Raw genomic sequence first — 12,150 nt, forward strand, 5'->3', positions numbered from 1 at the left:
GAAGAATTTAATGTGATTGATCCGCGGGAGTAAGGATGCAGTAAAACGACTTCAAATACATAAGTTGAACGATTTTGAGCCTGTTGTATTAATGACTTCATCATAACATCTTTATAGCTTAAAAAGCTGAGTCGCAATGGATTATTTACTATAGAAAGTACGTTTTGAAATTCCGGGTAAGAGAGATGTTTATTATGTGAATAAAAAGCACCTATATCTGTTACGCTTAACTGGGCTAGGTACCCAGTACGGTTGTATAAATATTTAATAACGTCAAAATTTGTGTCCCTTTCTGATGTGCCAGGTGGTAGGTCCAGCATTATAGGGATCCCAACCGCCGCATGGTCCTGTAAGTTTTGACCGACATTGTATGCATGACCTGCATTATGTATGTCTTCTTTATTTTCTATTCCTATTTCTTGAAATGACTCAAGTACTTTGTCAATAATGTGGTCGTATGTAAAATTTACTGTATTTATGACTTGAAGACCATCAAGACCATAGAAATTTTATATTTCATTATTATTTAGTAATTTTTGACTTTGTAAGCTCTCTGCTTTCTTGAAAAATTTTTTAATGTTTTGTTCGCTCCATTCATTATTACCGAGTTCTTCCCAAGACTTATAGTCATGTGCTGCTCCTTTGTAGTAGAACATCATATTTAGTTGGTGACTACCACCAAGCATTTTTCCACGAGGCCAGTACGTATTTCCATTAATCAGTGCTTGACTTGTTCGACCATTGTTAACAGTTGAATACTGCCAGTCATATTTCGTCTTATAAATTGAGGTGACCAAATTAGGAATCTGAAACAAATCATTGAGGTAGAAATCAAAATGATGTGATATTCTAGCTAAGTGTCCAGTGTGAATATGTTGCACACAATCGAACACAGTGAAATAATCTTACTGAAAGATAATTGGTGGCGCGTCCTTAAATCGTCTATGAGAGGGTAGTTCTTATATTAATAACAGAATAAATAGGTTGATTGTACTGCCAACAGATTTCGTTACTGTTTTTTTGGGAATTTATATAATTTTAAAACATATTTTGTGTATGTTTCTTTATAATATGCAGCAAACTTAATATAATTATGTAATTTATAGTTTCCGACAAAATAAAATACAGTTAGGAAGTATAATATGATATATATTTTTTTCAGAATCCTTAACTCATTTTAGTACTGTATAATAGGAGTGTAGAGTATTGTGGAACTTATATGACTTAGTGATTCTTTGTAAATTTGTTATTGTTTTTATAGTTATCTTTTAACTAAAAGTGAAGCATAATTTTTGGAAACTTCAATCGTGAAAGTGTGAGTTTTAAGTTCTGTTAATATTTATTATTTTAATACTGTTTGTTTCCTATACATGAATAAATAAATAAATAAATTATTATTAGAAATATTTTTATATCTTAGAAATATTATTATCTCTATTATCAAATAATAACAATCACCTTTGCTTCGACAGGTGGGTCTGAACCAGCTTCAAGAAGTAAAACATTGAAATTTTGATCTACAAGACGTCTTGCTACAATACACCCAGCAGTTCCAGCGCCAACAATTATAAAATCGAATTCTTCATGATCTACAAACATTAAACATATCTCATTTATCATACTAAGCCAACCAAGCAATTGCCACATCGTTGATATAAATTACCAATTTTTTATAAGTAAAATGTTAATCTCATGAATCACGACAACGAAAAATAAATTTCATCTTTGTGATAACAAAAAGCCAGACATAATATCGCAACATTCAAATCGACTTTCTACATCTTGATTTTAATCATGATATTTATTACAAATAAAGATAATGCAATAAGATATCTCAAATTCTAATTCAAATTTTTATTCAAATTAGAATGTGACATCACTTATTGAAAGTCAAAAACTACCACCTATTCCAAAACGAATGCCTCAAACCTGAGAAGAATGGGCTCAACAAACTTAGCGGGCTTTTTTTATCATCATGAAAATATGTTTACAAAGTAATATTGTTCAATTAAACTAATTATTTAATAGCCTGAACGCGGTCGCTCCATTCCCAATCTGTGGCATGATCAAGAAAGTCATTTATTTACCACACTAACGTTTTTTAACAATTCATAGAATAATTTGTAACTTAAAGTAACACGTAACATAAATGAGCTTGAAAATAGTTGCTTACTTATTAATTTAAAGTAATTGGTGATTTTATATTTTAAGACTTTTATTCAGCTGAATTCATTTTTGTTTACCTCTTTCTCAGATTGATTTAATAAATAAATTAATTTTAAATGCAATTTTATAAGAATAGGTATTCAAAAAAATTTTCTATTTTAAGATGCTAGTCTGGAATGGACCTAACTAGATGTCTTTGAGCATCATTTTGTATGAAATAACTAAAGAAATCTAAATGTTACTAGCTGACCCGGCAAACGTTGTATTTGGCAAATTAATAAAAAGGTTTGTTAACAGACATCGCGACACGAGAATTTTATATATTAGACATAATATCTTATAGGAATGTATGTATAAATAGCATCAATTTTATATTATAACGCTGATTTACATAACAATGAAAGCCATTTAATGATTTTGAAGCCTTTAAATGAGTTTCATAATGAATACTTGTTTAACTAATAACTTACCATTAACTTCTGACTTGGGATGGACATCACTGTAAACATTGCATTGCTCTCCTGCAAAATACTTCAGTGCAGCAGTGAAGGTGGAAGATGCCGATCCAGGGGTAATTTTTGGGCATTCTGTGTCATTGTATGTTTGGCTGCAAAACATGCGATATTAATATGTAATAACTGCTGTCTTGGAAACTCACTGATTTATTTAATTAGCTGTAGTGCCAACCTAAACTACCGCTCAGAATTTTTGGGTTTTTCAAGAATCCGAATTCTAATGGGCAGGGCGTATCAATTACCATCAGCTGAACATCTTGTTCATGTGCAGGTGTTTGCGAAACTGAAGTGGTAGTGGGCAGGGCACATAGCTCGACGGACAGATGGCCGTTAGGGCAGTAAAGTCCTTGAATGGCGACCACGTACCGGAAAACGTAGTGTTGGTAGGACCACAAGATGGACCGACGATCTGGTCAAGATCGCTAGGTTAGATGATGGCAGCGCAGGAACGATCGTCATGGCAATCTTTGGGGAAGGCCTTTGCCCAGCAGTGGTCTTATGGGTGATGATGAGTACAGTGGAAAAAATGTAAGTATATTCTTCAGTGTCTTTTTGCTTACTTCAAGAGTCCATTTAATTGAAGAAGTATGTTCAGAATATAATTTTTCTTCGTCCAGCGTGTTAATAGTACCAATGCATCATTAAATAACCGATAGGAGGGTCGTGGGTTTCACTGGTTTTCGAAGATATGTATGATTGCACTCGAGCAGTTTTCAATCATAATGGACAGTCCTCTATTGAACTTTAAAGTTCAGATTTTTTTTTGAGATTTTTTTTGAGTCGAATACCTCAAGTAACAATCGATACATGCGACTGCGACGCCATTTTCTGATATGATGCCGTAATGTGCAAGGTTTTGTATATTTGTATTTTGGTTTGAAAGACGCCGTATTAAAATTACTGATTATGACCTCATGCCTATCCATCTAATGTTAATGCGATACCGATCAGAATTTTTGGTTCAATTAAGAAACCTAAGCGGAACTTAATTATAATGGGCAGGGCGTTTCACTTAAAAAAGAAGTAGAAAAGTCCAGAAAATGTTTCCTTTAACCCGTCCTCTTAACAATATTAGTAATAATAACTATCCACAATTAAATCTATTTTAGTTATCAAACAGTTTTGTCTTACTATCATAAAATCGATTCAATAAGCGGTTGGTGTTTTTACGAATAAGAAGATTGATAGTTGTACTAAATTAATTTTATCGATATTCCACAAATTATACTAAATACGGGCCAAAGTAAAACCAGTAACTATGTAGTGATTAAGTATCAATCGAAATGTCACTATATCTGACTAGGGAAACTCTTCAAAAGCCTGTAACTGTACCATATAAAATATTACGTTTCATCAATATTATTTTCTAAAATCCCTGTGCTGTACCGGGGCGTAAAAGAATAGGGATAGTTTCAGGCCCAAGGGTTTCACTCAGATGATTTTCGATATAAGAGAGTCACGCTCCTAACTTACGATGACACTAGAATCGTGCCAGACTTTACTGGTGGCCTAGCGCCGCTGTGTTTCGTACAGGTTAGTGTCGACAACCGGCACCCATTCCTCCCTATCCTCTATCATTCTACCACAATACTCTAGGGGGCTAACGGCTCTGCCAGAGTTGGGGAATCGTTGCCCACATGCTTATGCTCGTATTCTGGAGGGCACAGTAAGAAGTACTGTCACCACCGAGGAAAAACGTGGAAACAACGTGGCACCTCACTCTACGCTTAATGTGGACATTTGCAACGAATGTTATGTTGCAACTGTCCACATTCAGGAGACACTTCTCAAGACCTCTTTAAGGATTTCCCACCATTAATTACCCAAATATATAAGTGTAGTACCAATCTGAGAACACAAGTGACTTGCCGCGATTGGTACTACAAGTCAGCAGATTGGGGCAGAATTTGTATCCCTTTAGTTGGTCCCATTTCAGTGGCCTGTGAGACTCAGGGCATGGATATTTTCATACCACGCTGAACAGAACAGAACAGCGGCATATCACAGCCATTTTACTAGTTAAATTCGTCAGATAGAGCAGCAGTTGATTGCAAAACAGGCTAATCGAACCTGGGCTGCAGCGCTGGTCATCTAGGATCTGAATTGCAAAGTTGAGAAGAGGAAATACAACCTTGCCTTGCCAGATTCTTTCAACGGGCTTTGTTGATATCCCTTGGCACTCTAGTCAGCCGTCTTAGCCGCTGCTTCAGATAAAAAATGGCACCCTGGTCCCCACTATGAGCTAGACATATTAAATTCTTAATTTATTAGAAATTTAATTTTGCACATAATTTCTGCACATTCCCTTAATATTCGCATGTAATGTATGTATACATAGGGCGACAGTTATCCCGCTAGGAATAGCACTTATTGCTTGTCTTCTTCCTTCCCTACCTGCTGATTTTTATATCTATGACTGTGCCAGTACTGAAATTATAGTTTAGTACCACATCTAAGAAGTTATAACGGCGTTTAAGTCATTTTTGTAAAAGTTATAATATACTCACCTACAAATAACATGATTTGGATGTACCACAAATATAACACAAAGCAAGAAAAAGTAGTACACGCTCATATTTGAGCAGCATAGAAAAATGTACTATACTAATGTTAGAAGTTGTTCGTTTGAAGTTAATTTGAAATTACATATTATATCATTAAATAGCTACATGCGACATAATATCAATTATGATAAGTATTTAGTAGTGATGTTTGCAATATTTTATATTTATATTAGACACAAAATTTAAATTTACAAGCATTTACGAGGGCGGCACTGAAATTTTCGGGAATCAAGGAAGTGACACAACTTTATGATTTACTAGGGGACGCTCGACTACGGATGCAGTTGTTGAACTCATCAGAAATATTTTTGAGGCCTGGGAGGAATCACAGAATGCACTTGGTATCTTCCGTAATTTATCTAAGGCTTTTGATTGTGTTCAACATTCAACGCAGGTCAGGAAGCTATGTCACTATGGTATACGAGGATCTGCACTCGATCTTCTGATCTCATATTTAAAAAATAGGATACAGAGAACGAGGTGAATGGCAGGAGATCTCCTGGGACTCTTCTCGGTATGGGGGTACCACAAGGGTCTTTTCTTGGACCCTTCCTCTTCCTAATTTATATAAATGATCTACCTAACCTTGTAGAAAAAAAAACACAAGGTGGTATTGTTTGCGGATGACACTTCACTTATATTCAAAGTGAAACGAAGCCAAGTTTTATATGAAGAAGTAAACAATGCTCTATCTGACATCGTGTACTGGTTAAGCGCCAATAACTTATTGTTAAATAGTAATAAAACCAAATATATTAAATTCACCGCGCCAAATGTCAAAAATGTAGATCCGAATATTTTATTAAAAGGAGAGGTGGTAAAACCAGTGGAATCTGCTGTATTTCTTGGCATTACTCTTGATTCCAAATTGCAGTGGGGCCCCCAGATTGAAGGATTGGCGAATAGGCTTAGTTCTGCAGCATATGCGGTTAAGAAAATAAGACGGTTAACTGACATAGATACGGCGAGATTAGTATACTTTAGTTATTTTCATAGTATTATGTCCTATGGTCTATTGTTATGGGGCAGTGCGGCCGATATTAATACCATATTTGTGCTGCAGAAGAGGGAATTTGACTGTTGCTACTCAATACATTTTTGATAATGTTCTGTATTGAGGAATTTTCTAGAAATTGTGACATTCATAATGTTGACACGAGGAACAAACATAAACTTGTTATGCCTACTACTCGGTTGGGTCGAGTTAGTAAGTCTTTTGTTGGGTGATGTATATGCTTCTACAATATGATCCCAGAAAATGTACAAAACAGATGTGTTACGAAATTTAAAAGAATTGTTAAAAAACATGTGTGTGGGAAAGGTTCTTATAGCATAAACGATTTTCCTAATGACACCACACTGAAAATCTCTGACCACGCAATTAATTCTTTATTTTAGGGAATTTCGGGGCTGTACGGCGGATGGTCTAATAATTCTATGTTTTCTTGCTCTAAAAACTCTTTTGTTCTGTGCGCGGTGTGAGAACTCGCATTGTCGTGATGGAGGATGATGCGGCGGTTGCAGTTCTCTTTACGGAGTTCAGAAACGACTTGTGGCAAACAAATGCTAGCATACCATTCTGCATTAACCGTTCTTTGTCCCTCAAGAGGAATAGTCGCAACATGGCCGGTTTTGGAGACAAACGTGGCCACCATTTTTTTTGCAACATTCCGTGAACGAACAATTTTTGTTGGCTTTAACCCATTTTTGAACACCCAAACTCGAAATTTAAATTTACAACTGGTTTTTTGTTTCGGGTTCGTACGCGTATATACAGGATTTGTCACCTGATACGATGATGTATACAGCATTTGAGGATCCTGAGTGGAATATTTCGAGAGTTTTGTTTGCCTTCTTACTGCAACCAGCCCAGATCATTCCAGAACTCTAGCAGTCTTTTTACATTTCTGCAAGCATCCGGAAGCGATGCTGGTGATTGGTAGTATTTATGTCCGTTGTACGGCCACACTCCTGCACTCCATGCATCATCTGCACAAAGGGCTCTCTGTTACACCTGTGATAGATAGATGTTTGTTCAAGGGACAGTGACCTGTGAATACACGCACAATTGTACGTATATTGTCCCTGTGTAGTCTTATCAGGTTGCGGGCGAACCTCTTTGAGGGCACCGGAGCCGTATTCTTTATTTGACTGCATCCTTTGCTGTTTCTCAATTCTGTTAGTTGAAATGTTCCGTTGTTTCTCGCAGTCACTTTTTAATTTGAGCCTGAGGTATGGATAGCAATGGCTCCGGTCCATATGCTACAGCTTCGGATCGCCTTTCTGATAGTTCATCTGCAGCATTATTGCCCAGTGCGTTACGCAATGAACATAAAAATGCGAAGACAAAAGTTTCCGCACATTTGAGAGTGAATATTTTTTTTTTTACCTTACATTGGTCTTTTTCATATTGGTAACTTAAATTTCATACAAATTTGACTTACATCGAGGTATACAGAGAAGATGAAGATGAGATGGAGATGATGATGGATACTAATGATGATCCACAAGATTATCCAACGCCTTCCAGCGATCTGGTCTAGATCGCTGGAAGGCGTTGGATGAGGGCAGTGCAGGATCTATCCTCGTGGAAATCGTTGGGGGAGGCCTTCGTCCAGCAGTGGGCGTCTTCCAACTAAGGTGATGATGATGATACAGAGAAGTATTATTGTAGATAAGAGAGGGACATTGGTTGCGGTTTCATTTATAGATAACTATAAAATTAAGCTGAGATCACGCCGAATTTTCAAAAACCAATACACTGGTGTAAATAAAAAAAAAATCGTTACACAGAAACACTGCTGAAATAGTGGGCAAAGCAAGCAATTTTCTCGCCACCTCAAAATATTATTTAAACAAATTTTTTTTTGATGTTTTAATAAAATATTATTAAAATATAAATGAACATATTACCTGTAAAACCAAATCATGATATACTGATAACACAATAAATTGCTTTGAATTATATCGACATTATAGTTGATTAAATAATTCTTACCTCTGCACTGTTTCGAGGCTATTTATTTACCTTTAAATAATTCACATACTCCTAGTACAAAATTCATTTCAATTTCAATTAAACGACGTTCGTAGTTTTTGTTAAATGAAACAAGATAGCATTTTATATGTACGTAAACCGGCTTTACTTTGAATGTCTGACTCTAGAACTTGTTACTACGCAAATCTCCCATGCTTAATAATTATTTCAAATTAGTGGCTTATTTTTGGGGTAGGGTTTGAAGGAGAGTTTGTTTTCTCGTTGTAGAAAAGTTCATTCTATCTGAGCTTGGGTACTAAGGGCGATATGTTGTAAATTATTAATTATAATAATAATAATCTTTATTTGCGAAAACTGCCACCAAAAATTTTATAAATACAATAGATATGAACAATTAACATGAATAAAAGAAAAAATAACAGTACAAATGTTAAAAAACAATAAAAAAATATATAAATGCCATAAACATGGAAGGAGTATTTTAATAACTTAGAATGATAACAAACGAGGCAGCAGCCCGATTGGCAAAAAGGAAAGTTCTCAGCAAACGTTAGGACGTAAATTCCTAACACTGCTATATGAAGTTCCTAGATTTTTTTTCGGTGCAAACTATCGTGGCAGTGATGTATGTAAAATATTTATAATATTTAAATGTTTGTCGAACCATATATCCAACAAAACTCAAAATTTTATTAATTTATAAATCTGAAAAGAAAAGAAATATCAGGTAGTGATGTTAAAACACACATTTACGTACATTAGCACTATCTACACGTTACATGGGGCACACTCAAAGTTTTGCACTTCTAGCTAATCGGAACTATTTGAATTTCGAATGTTATATTTTTTGAAACGTTGCAACCTTCTTACATGAATGATTTTTCATAATCGATACTTATTCGAATCTCAAAATGTGTTTCATATTTATTTATTTCCATGTGTTTATTTATCTATTTTTATTGCTCCAATACAACCAATACAATGGAACCAATACAATTTGTAATAACTAACTAATATTTTTAGGTGTCACTCCAATTATAGATGCAAATTAAAATCAAGTAACAAACCACTTTCGTGAGTCATCATTAAATTATTTATTAATACGGCTTTTTGATAAAGGACCTCCGAATGGTCCGAAACTAGTCGGTACCGACACCGACAAAAACGTGAGTAAAGCCGTATTAATAGATAATTTAATAAATGACTTTCTTAATGATACCACAGATTGGGATGGAGCGATCAGGCTATTAACAATATTACTTTGAAAACATATTTTTTTGATGAAAGCCCGCTGAGTTCGTTGCGCCCATTCTTCTCAGATCTGAGGTCTTTGTTTTGGAATGGGTGGTAGTTTTTGACGTTCAATAAGTGATGTCACATCCTGTTTTGAATAAAAATAATTGAATATGAATTTGATGGTATCTTATCGACAGCTCACCACCCTTAACATAATCATTATTGCCATTGGCAATGCTGTCCATCATCAACAGCCAAATATTTATGACCTAGGTTATAAATAGCGCGAATAGCCCTCTGCTGCGGCACAAGGATTATATTAATATCAACAGCTTTGCTCCATAATAATATACCATAGGACATAATACTATGGAAATAACTAAAGTAAACTATTCGCGCCATATATATGTTTGTTAATTATTGAATTCATTGAATGTCAAAACTAAGCTAACAGCACAAGACAATTCCTTTTTATTTTTATGAAAATATAAGGGACAAGACGAGCAGCATGTTCAGTTGATGGTAATTGATACGCCTTGCCCATTACAATGCAGTACCGGTCAGGATTCTTGAAAAATCCAAAAATTCAGCATTTCAAAAGCGGCGCCACAATAATTGTGCTCGTCACATTGAGGCGTTACATTTTAAGTCTCATTTCCCCAGTAATTTCACTACCTACGGCGCCCTTCAGACCGAAACGCAATAATGTTTACACATTACTGCTTCACGGCAGAAATACGCGCCGTTGTGGTACCCATAATCTAGCTGGCATTGTGTGGAAAGGAGACTCCCACTGCTATAAATAATCTGGTTTATGTTTATTATTACCCTGTATATTATTCAAAGATAGCAAAGAAAAAAGATTGCTCCACTCATTTATTTGCAGTAAGCGACGTTAGTTTATTGTGTTCCAGTAAAACGTTTTACGATAGCCACGTGATTACTGCACGAGGTTAACGACGCGTCCGAGATCGAAGTGATAGAGAGTGCTTGTCTTATTTCTGATATTGAAAGAAGTTAAACTGCCCTTTTCAGAGCATATAAGAGTGATGTATGTAACGGTATTAGATTTAAAATTAAATTCAAATTCAAATATTTTTATTTAAATAGGATGTGCCATCATTTATTGAAAGTCAAAAACTACCACCCATTCCAAAATGAATGCCTCAGACCTGAGAAGAACGGGCGCAACAAACTCAGCGGGCTTTGTTTTCATCCAAAAAATATGTTTATAAAGTAATATTGTATATTTAAACTTATTATTTAATAGCCTGAGGGCGGTCACTCTATTCTCAATCTGTGGTATCATTAAGAAAGTCATTTATGTTATATTAAACTTTACCACACAAACGTATTTTTACAATTCTTTTGAATAACGTAATAATTTTGTTTTGAACATTTTCTGGGATCTTGTTGTAAAAGCATATACATCGCCCTACAAAAGACTTACTAACTCGACTTAGCCGAGTACTACTACTTGGAAATGCCTGAGGCGACACATATTGTATATTTTTAAATAAATTATCGTTTAGACGAGAAAACTTAAAAAGTCTTAAAAGGGACATCCTATTTCCTGTCATCAATATTGTAACAACTTAAAATCTTTAAATTTTTATTTTATTTCATTGAAATTTCTACTGCGTTCTTTTTTCGATAATTTCTTGCCATTTCACATATTTTTTTCAAAATAAATATTATTAAAAATTGTGACAAGCAAAATGATAAAATGTACGTACGCCCATTGCTTCAAAGACAAAAAATATTGTATTATTAATAAAAAAACACTTTAACATGTAAGAATAATATTTTGTACAAATAATACAGTTTTTTTTGTATATAAATTTGAAACGTATAATCTTACTAATTTGCCGTTTAATAATAACCAAAAACTACTTAATTTTTGTTTGAATACGTAATCCAATATAGTGGTGAATGCATATTTTGCGGTGACAGTAACAAATGGGACCAAGTTTTCATCTCCCCCTGATTAAAGTTATCAAAGATTTGACGCTAGATAGTCTGGAGCGAAATGTGAATGACACAGATAAGCGGTGATATATCTCGGAGCTTCATGACTAATGCGTGTCTCAGATTTTTTATATTACACTATCTTCGGATTCATGTTGATTGTGACTAAAAAGGTAAAACATTTCATCTAATATGGTATAGAGGAGGACAAATGAGTATAGGATAGGGGTCATCTTATTTTTGTTTTTTTTTTTATGAAAACAAGGGACGAGACGAGCATGACGTTGAGATGATGGTAATTAATACACTCAACCCATTACAATGTATTGGCGCTCAGGATTCTTGAAAAACCCAAAAATTCTGATTAGCACTACAATTGCGCTCGTCACCGTGAGAAATAAGATTTTAAATCTCATTTACCCAGAAATTTCAGTAGCTACGGCGCCCTTTTGACCGAAACACAGTAATGTTTACATATTACTGCTTCACGGCTGAAATAGGCGCCGTTGTGGTACCCATAATCTAGTTAGCTTCCTTTGCAAAGGAGCCTCCCACTAGTCAACATATACTATACCCCTGAACGTAAGTGATCACCGCAGCCTCTCTTAACACCAAAGGTATCACAATAGAGTTGCCGATTTATATTATTGGTTGGGATATGAAATACGTTAGTTTGTCTTATGAGAAACTTTATTCATATATT

At 34.9% G+C, this 12,150-nt stretch overlaps 1 long non-coding RNA gene across 1 annotated transcript; it reads right to left on the reverse strand.

Annotated features, from left to right (window-relative positions):
• Window positions 1-502: 502 nt before the first annotated feature.
• LOC126969456 (uncharacterized) lies at window positions 503-5,302 on the reverse strand. The gene is made up of 4 exons (XR_007730389.1): window positions 5,189-5,302; window positions 2,637-2,773; window positions 1,459-1,589; window positions 503-806 (listed from the first exon to the last, which is right to left on the reverse strand). It is a non-coding gene; the product is annotated as an uncharacterized LOC126969456 (long non-coding RNA).
• Between the last annotated feature and the right edge of the window lie 6,848 nt (window positions 5,303-12,150).

The sequence above is a fragment of the Leptidea sinapis genome, chromosome 18 (assembly GCF_905404315.1).
Source record: "Leptidea sinapis chromosome 18, ilLepSina1.1, whole genome shotgun sequence".
Classification (NCBI taxonomy): Eukaryota; Metazoa; Arthropoda; class Insecta; order Lepidoptera; family Pieridae; genus Leptidea; species Leptidea sinapis.